General features: G+C 41.1%; 1 long non-coding RNA gene across 2 annotated transcripts in view; it reads right to left on the reverse strand.

The window, feature by feature from the left end:
* Positions 1–3,572: 3,572 nt before the first annotated feature.
* Positions 3,573–8,353, reverse strand: part of LOC134736927 (uncharacterized) — a 38,591-nt gene continuing 33,810 nt past the window's right edge. For both annotated transcript variants that reach the window (XR_010121422.1, XR_010121423.1), the window contains one exon: positions 3,573–5,665. This is a non-coding gene — a long non-coding RNA (uncharacterized lncRNA). The remainder of the gene's footprint in view (positions 5,666–8,353) is intronic.

Consider the following 8,353-nt stretch of genomic DNA (forward strand, 5'->3'; position numbering starts at 1 on the left):
CTAAGCCCTGTGGTACTAAGCCCTGTGCATAGCACTGGGACAGCTGGGAAGAAAACAGACGCTCTTTCTCATCAGGCTCACAGCCAGGCAGGGAAGACAGCTTCAAGGCAAGAAATGAAATATAGAATGAGGGGTGACAGGTAGGGCAAATGTGATCTGCCATTCAGGTGGCTGGCTTATGATAGCTTGCTAAAGGTGGCAATGCTGGGTTAAAGTGCGTTCACAATTTTAAGGTTCTCTTGATTGTGCTGCCAAAATTGTTGATTCACCAGTGTATATGAGTATCAATTTCATTTCACCCTTGTCTAAATGAGGTATTGCCACTTAAAATTCTTTTTGCCAATTTGTCAGATGAAAATAACATTTTGTTTCATGTTTATGTTTTGTAATAAATCTCTAATCATGTTTTCAAACTACATGCTGGCGAATTGTGGTTCCTCTTCAGTGCACCGTCTGTCCGTGATGCCCTTTGCTCGCTTGTCCTTTGCCCATTTTCGCCATCTGTCTGTGATGCCCAATACTCATTACCAATTTGTATGAGTTCTTTATGCATAAGAATATTAATCTTTTATCTGGCATAATACTTAATATTATTTAATTGTTAATATAATGTGTTGTATGTTTCCAATGCCATTTATTTGCTACATAATCCATTTTTTTGTGACTTTTTATATTGCTTTGACATTTAGAAAGTTGGTCCCCCACCAAAAATTTGATCAACATTCACTTTATTTTTATTTTTTATGTTTTTTAGACGGAGTCTTGTTCTGTTGCCCAGGCTGGAGTGCAGTGGCACAATCTCGGCTCACTGCAACCTCCGCATGCTGGATTCAAGCAATTCTCCTGCCTTAGCCTCCCTAGTAGCTGGGATTACAGGTGCACGGCACCACGTCTGGCTAATTTTTGTATTTTTAGCAGAGACAGGGTTTCACCACGTTGGCCAGGCTGGTCTTGAACTCCTGACCTCAAGTGATCTGCCCGCCTCAGCCTCCCAAAGTGCTGGGATTATAGGTGTGAGCCACCGTGGCCGGCCCACTTTTTAAATTTTTTTTTGGTTATTTATAAATTGATTTCATACATTTAATTTCTTAATCTATTCAATGCCTATATTGATATGTGGTAAGACGTGAGACTAACAATTTTGCATTGAACAGTTAATCAATAATTCCTACATGACCTATTGAATAGTTATTTCACTTCCTATGACTTATAATTCTCCTTTAAGTACAATAGTAAATTCCTGTATGTATCACTCACCATTGACCTGTCTGTTCTTACACTAGTACCACACTAATTGCTGTACATTTTAAACTTTTATTTCCATGACAAGTAGTCTTGTTCCTTTACTCTCTTTTTAAAAAAAATTATTCAGCTATTCTTTGACTATTATTTTTCCATGTGAACTTTAAAATCATTTTATCTAATTTCTCAAAAAAGTGAGTTTTCATTCAAATTGCATGAGAAATATATATTTACTGTATGTAAAGAAGGAAGAAACAGCATCTTTCTATCATTGAGTCGTTTTGTTCTATCTTGCAGGAACAGTAAGGAATAGGTAGCTCTGCATTCATAATTAATATGCATAATTAGTTGACCAAGACAAATACTGGTGATCCAGACAGGAATCCAAATTGTGAGACAAGCTGAGGTGTTGCAGGGATGAAATTAAGAATGGACAAGATGAAGAAAATAATCTTTGTAGCGGTCTAAGGAATATCTATACCCTTATCTGTCCTGTGAATTGAAGTTCCACAGTCAGATTCTGAGAGGACCCAAAGCCCAGTGCATCCAGGGACATCCTGGGTGCATCTGCTCCAGTCTCCCTGTTTCCTAACATCTACTTTATACATTAGACCACACTAGTTGTAATATCAGCCCTGTCTGCACTAGTATTTCCTTCCCAAGTCATCTGTGCTACAGGTGCTTGTTGGTGTGGCCCAAATTTAAAGCACAGTAAATCATATCCCGCAGAGGTTACATTCAAGTTGTGCCAGAAATGGTATAGAGATTCATAAAATGACGTAGATTTTAAAAATTAATACATTATTTAATATCAGGACATCCTTCCCTTTTAGTCCTTTTAAATTTGTATTGGGGCTGAAAATTAAGTTTGAAACCTCATAAAAGCTATCCATTCTGCAGTGGTGTCCATCATGGGGATAGATAGAATATATAACATACTTGATTCACTCTGGATGTATTTATTGAGTCTACCGTGTGCCAAGACTTGATCCAGGTAATGGAAATAGAGCATCGAATAAGAGTTAAGCCCCTCTCCTCATGGAATTTAGATTCTATTGGGGGTGGGGTGAGGGAGACAGACAATATTAAAAATGAACCATTAAATATATAATGCATGATTTAAGGATTCTTGCTGTGAAGGGACGGACACAGGACAAGGGGCCAGTGAATGAGTGTGGGTACTCTTCAGGGTTATCAGGGAAGACCTCTCTGACAAGTGACCTTTGAGCACACACCTGCAGGAAGGGATGGGGCGAGTGAGATTTGGAGAAAGGGCATGCCAGCAGGAGCAAAGGTTCTGGGGCAAAAAGGATTTTGGCATCTGAAGGAATAGTAAAAAGACTAGAGCAGAATGCCTGATGGGGAAGATGGCAGGAGTCAGACAGGCTGGAGATGGACCATGTGGCCCACGGGCCTTGGTGTGGGGGCTGGCTCTGTCTTCTGAGTGAATTGGGAGGCACCGGAGGATTTGAGTCCAGGAATGTCAGCATCTGGTTTACCTTTTATTTTTATTATTTATTTATTTCATAATAATAATTACTATTATTATTTTTGAGACGGAGTCTCATGCTGTCACCCAGGCTGGAGTGCAGTGCCGCCACCTCAGCTCACTGCAACCTCTGCCTCCCGGGTTCAAGCAATTTTCGTGCCTCAGCCTCCCCAGTAGCTGGGATTGCAGGTACCCACCACCATGGCCAGCTAATTTTTGTATTTTTAGTAGAGACAGGGTTTCACCATGTTGGCCAGGCTGGTCTCAAACTCCTGACCTCAAGTGATCTGCCTGCCTCAGCCTCCCAAAGTGCTGGGATTACAGGTATGAGCCACTGCACCTGGCCTTGGCTTACTTTTTAAAGGGATCCCACTGGTTACTAGGTGTGGAATAGAAAGCAACAAGGCAAGGGGAAGAGCAGGGGACGCCCATGAAGAGGAGGCTGTTGCCTTCAGAGGCAGGAGAGGACTGAAAGGATCTCTTACGGATTTGATGTGGGGTTGCAGAGAAAGAGAGGAGTACTCACTTGTTTCCATTTCCTGACACAGTAAACATCACAGGAAGAGTGGATGTGATGGGGACATTTTGGACATGTTAAGACTGAAGCCTTGTTAGACATCCAGAGGCAATTTGATAAGGCAGTTGCAAATCTGAAGTGTAAGTTAAAGTTCTGTGACTTGGATACAAATTCAGAGGCTACCAGCTTATGGTTGGTGTTTCAAGCTGTGGGCTGAGTGATATTCCAAGACAGAGAGTGCATACAGAGAAGAGGAAAATTTGAGGGAACTGAGCTCAGAGGCCTCCAGAGTTTAGAGGTCAGGAAATGAAGATGAGGGAGCAAAAAGATTCAAGCACTTTATTCACCAGTTTAAAAAACATGTGCATTTCTGTGTTTGCTTGATTACATTTAAAAAGTTTATTTTAAACATTTTAATGAGTATGTATTTATGGCAAAAAGTTAAATGATCAAATTGCATGCAAGACACATCGTGCAGCAACCACCTCCTCTAACCCCGCCATCCCCTTCTCCATCCTTAGAAACAGCCACTTTTGACAGTTTATCTTCAGTTTCTAGTAGTTACCTCCTGCGGAAGAGCTTAAATTCTTCTTTACCACATTTCAAAAAAATCACAAAATGTTTTATGAAGGTAAAACTTCAGTGTAGGAATCTCTTGATTGGATCAGAAGGATGAAGAAGTAGCTGGGGATGTTTGACCAAGTTACTGGTGACCTCCAGAGCTCATCCCTTGGAGCACTGACAGCAAATAAGTCAAGACTGAGCGCAGTACAGATCCATCTCTGGGAATGTCTCTTCCATACCTGCTCATTTCTTCCCAGCGAGGTGCTGTGTGTGTGAGTGTGTGTGTGTGTGTGTGTGTGTGTGTGATGTGGGAGAGGCAGAAACAGACATACACACATACATACACACACACACAGAGACAGAGAGAGAGATCTTATTTCTGTGGCCGGGGGCGGTGGGGCTGGCCTTGGTGCAGGTCACACAGGTGACCCATTACCTGTTCTAATCTTAGGGAATGTGGGAATGACTACAGCCCAACTGTGACTAACAGAGAAAAGGTCAGACTAGTGGGTCTGTACCGTCGTTTTAAAATGTCTGCTCCTTAAAGTATCGGTAGGATATCATCAATCTCTAAATTACTGGGACATCAAATCAGAGATCTATTCCTATTCTAAGTATGCTATGTCTTGTGTGAGTAGACAAGTGGTGTGTTTCTACTGTCATAGCTATTTTGATGAATAATCTCTAGTTCTAGCAAATGGGAAACTTTGGCAAGAGAAGCAATTTGTTAAAATCTGTTTGATTTATTCATCAGATAGATTTATAGTAGATTTCAAATTAATAGAATAACCTAGGGGGTTTTTATTAATGGCACCAAAGTATCCATGGGTAAAATATGTTGTCACTGATTTGCTTCAGAATACCCCAGCACTCACCCTCAATGAAGTTGCAGTTATGAACTAAACAAGACTGTAAAGCCATACATAATTTTTGAAGCTAGGTTATGGATACATGAGGACTCATTATAATATTTTCTCTATTTTTGGTATGTTTGAACATTTCCATAAGAAAAAGTTAAACAAAAAGGAGGAAAGTGTTAATAACAGACTCCTAAGCTTTAAAGCAGCCTCCAGGCTTTATTTACTTAGCCCATAATCTTCCTTGGAATTCTGTTGTGCCGGCAGCGCCACCCATAAGATATAATTTTACGAGCACTTTGAAATGAGAAATGTGATGGGCACATATCAAGTATTGTTAATGATTTATGTAATTATCATTGGATTCATCGCAGCTGACAGGTGGCTGCTTCTGTACACTCTCTCAGCAGGCAGGGAGGAGATTAGGAGAAGGTCCCCCTTCAAGGTTGCTGGCTTTGCTGACCATCCTTGTCATAGGAACAGAGCTGTGAGGAGTCAGGAGCACTGGAGACCCCTGGTTTCAATGGATTCACATCCACTGCAGCAGATTTGTCCAGGGAGCCGGAGAACATATGCTGGTGATTAAAATAATGTTTTCTCTAAGTTACTGCAAACTTTCTCCTGTGTAGTTGAGGCAACACTTCCAGTTGTGGTGAGAGATTGAACAAAAGAAAAAGCATACAATGTTAAAGCTGGCAGGACCTTAAAGACACTGCCTAGCCCTCTCACTCAGCAGTGAGTAGTAGATGACTCCTCCAGATCTTGATGAGGCCCACAGGCCCTTAAGAAGGTCACTTGCTGCTTGCTTTGTTGCTTCTATGGGGCACGTTCTGGTGATAAAGGCCAGCTGTTTTTCTCCACCAGCCTGGAGTTATCTCAACTTTGTTTCTGGTTTTTAGAGTCCCTGGCCAATTGTCTGGAGGCCCAGAGAGCCACTGTTAGTCTAAGGTCACTTCATAAATAAGGGTAATCCCGGTCCTGGATTCTGCCAGATTCCTAGAAAGATTGACAGTGAAAGTGTCATTTCTTGCTTGGGAAACCAGACTTCACAATGGTTTTCAATAGGGCAGTCCCATCAAATATATAAGACTCCAACAACACTCTTTTTTCAGAGTTAGAATGACTCAGTCCTGATTCAGTCTTAAATAAATAATGTGCTGGACTTTTACTTAGGCCTGTTTAATTGTTTTTTACAATTCTCTCTCCTGGCTTGGGGGACAATTAGGCCAGCATGTTCTTCCTTGGAGTGACAGACTCTCAAATAGCTCATTTTCCATGGCCTTAGCTTTACTTTGACAAAGGAACAGTCTATCCAGGAAGGTGAATAAAAGTTTCCACCTCTTGCAAATTTGAATAGATAGATGTTCCTGCTTCTGTTCTTCCCATCAACATTTCATAGGCCTCAGAACCAAGTCTGATCAGAGTGGAGTCTAGGCGCTTCCTTAACACTCAGCAGTGTGTCTACAAGGGGAGAACTTCCCTCAAGCACACAGTTTAGGGAACTCAGCCCTGAGATGCAAGGTTGCCTCCTTCTTGCACATCTTATTCCTGGGAACTTCGCTTTCCCCCTGTGCAGCAACTCCTGACACATTAAGAAAAAAATTCAAACTTTTTTTAAAAAAGTCAAATATGGAGTATTTTAAACATGATTGAAATATATTAATTTATTTCCCCAAATTCATCCTAAAACAATTTATTGAACACCTACTATATGTTAGGCATTAAGGGGAAAACCCTCCCCTTTTCCTCTTATTGCCACAGATTACATGGGTCCCCCTTTTGACACATCATCTCAACTATGACCTGAAGCTTTGTGTCAGGATGGATGCCTGTGGATTAACATATACTGAAGCAGAGATGAAAGTTTTCATAATGGAAAGAGGCTAAAAATGAAGAAAAGGCTACAACATGACCAAAAAAATAGTGAGGCCATGGGCCAGAGGCCATAGGTAGCACCTCTAGGGATTCCCTTGGGTCATCCAGATCAGCAACTATGCAATTCTTATTATTTAGTTGTCCAAATTTGGGATATCTTTTTTGTACTCATTGTTATACCTTTCTTATTCTGAAGACTTAGCCACAATCATTATCTTCTGAGTGATGATACATGAAAAGGTGAATGATGCAAGTTTCTAACAGTATTACTGCCGATAACATGAGACCTCAACCATTGCAATGGCATAGCTGCCTCCCTAGGCAAACAATGTAGTCATAAATAAGGGTAATCAAGAGTTATAGCAAGAGAGAGAGAAAAAGCAACAGGTGATAGAAAAAAAAAAAAGAAAACCTGTTCTACTTGGGAAATACCTAACAAACCAGCCCCTGTGCCCTGTCTCTAGGATAATAATATAGCCAGTGTTTTGAGTCAGTCCTGTTTTACTGAGAGCAAAGCCAGCCTCTAGCTGGCCTGGAGAGGCAAGAATGACAAGCCATGGAATGTGAGGGGAAATTCATCAACATCAAGGCTGTAGAAAAGAAATCCTATTATCTGGCTTGCTGATTTGTAAACAAGACACTCCTAGGCTGAGAATCCCAGTTGATAATAATTGCATTACTGGTAACCTACGAGTTATCCTTTTTCTTTGATGATTCTGTTTTTATTGGCCCCTGTGGGATACTGAATCTCTGACGAAGGTGGGCAGTGAGTTACTGCATTTTGTGAGCAATATTTTACTCCCTGTTGAATTATCTGGGATAGTTTGTGTGGGTGGGAGGCTGTAGGGAAGGGCCAAGGAAGGATGAATTGGTGTGCCCACCTACAAAGGGCTGGAGCATGAGAAGGCTTTGAGCTGAAAAAACACTTTGAAGTCTCCCCAGTTAGTTTTCATCTGGATTACCCTCGTCAGGAGTTCTGGTTGGGACTGGGGAAGGAATTAGGAGAAAGTGGTGAAGAGATCTGTGAAGAGAGGGAAATGGAAGAGGGGTGACAGGTAGCAAAGACTATAAAGAGAAAGGAAATAACATTTGTCTCAAACTCATCAAGCTGGCCTTGGTTCCTGTCTCTCTTTGGGCCCATGTTTACCATATAAATAATTCCTCATTTGCGGTCCCTCTGAAGCCTCCTTGAGGGGCATGAGTGTATTATTTTCCTTTTTCATGGACTGCCTCTCACATAGTTTTCTTCTATAATGTGATATCAGTGAGGCCTTTTTCCTTTGATATACCTATATATTGTGTAATGATTACCAAAAAATTACCACACTCATACGCACCCATGCTGTACATCAGGTCCCCAGAATTGTTCATCTTATACCTGAAAGTGTGTACCCTTTGATCAGCATCTCCCCATTTCCCCTGCCTTTCCAGATCCTGGTAACCACCATTCTACTCCCTCCCTCTAGGAGTTCAACTGTTTTTGATTCCACATATAAGTAAGATCATGTAATATCTGTCTTTCTGTGCCTGGCTTATTTCACTTAATATCCCCCTGGTTCATCCATGCTATCACAAATGGCAGGCTTTCCTTTTTTATGACTGAGTAATATTCTATTGTGTGTGTGTGTATCCACCACATTTTCTTTATTCATCTGTCCATGGATATTTAGGTGGTTTCCATATCTTGGCTGTTGTGGATAATGCTGCAATGAACATGGGTGTGTTGGTATTTTTTTGAGATAGTGATTTTATTTCCTTTGGCTATATAACTGGAAGAGAAGAGGGACAGCTTGATTGTGTAATAGTTGT

Source organism: Symphalangus syndactylus, chromosome 6 (assembly GCF_028878055.3).
Source record: "Symphalangus syndactylus isolate Jambi chromosome 6, NHGRI_mSymSyn1-v2.1_pri, whole genome shotgun sequence".
Taxonomy (NCBI): domain Eukaryota; kingdom Metazoa; phylum Chordata; class Mammalia; order Primates; family Hylobatidae; genus Symphalangus; species Symphalangus syndactylus.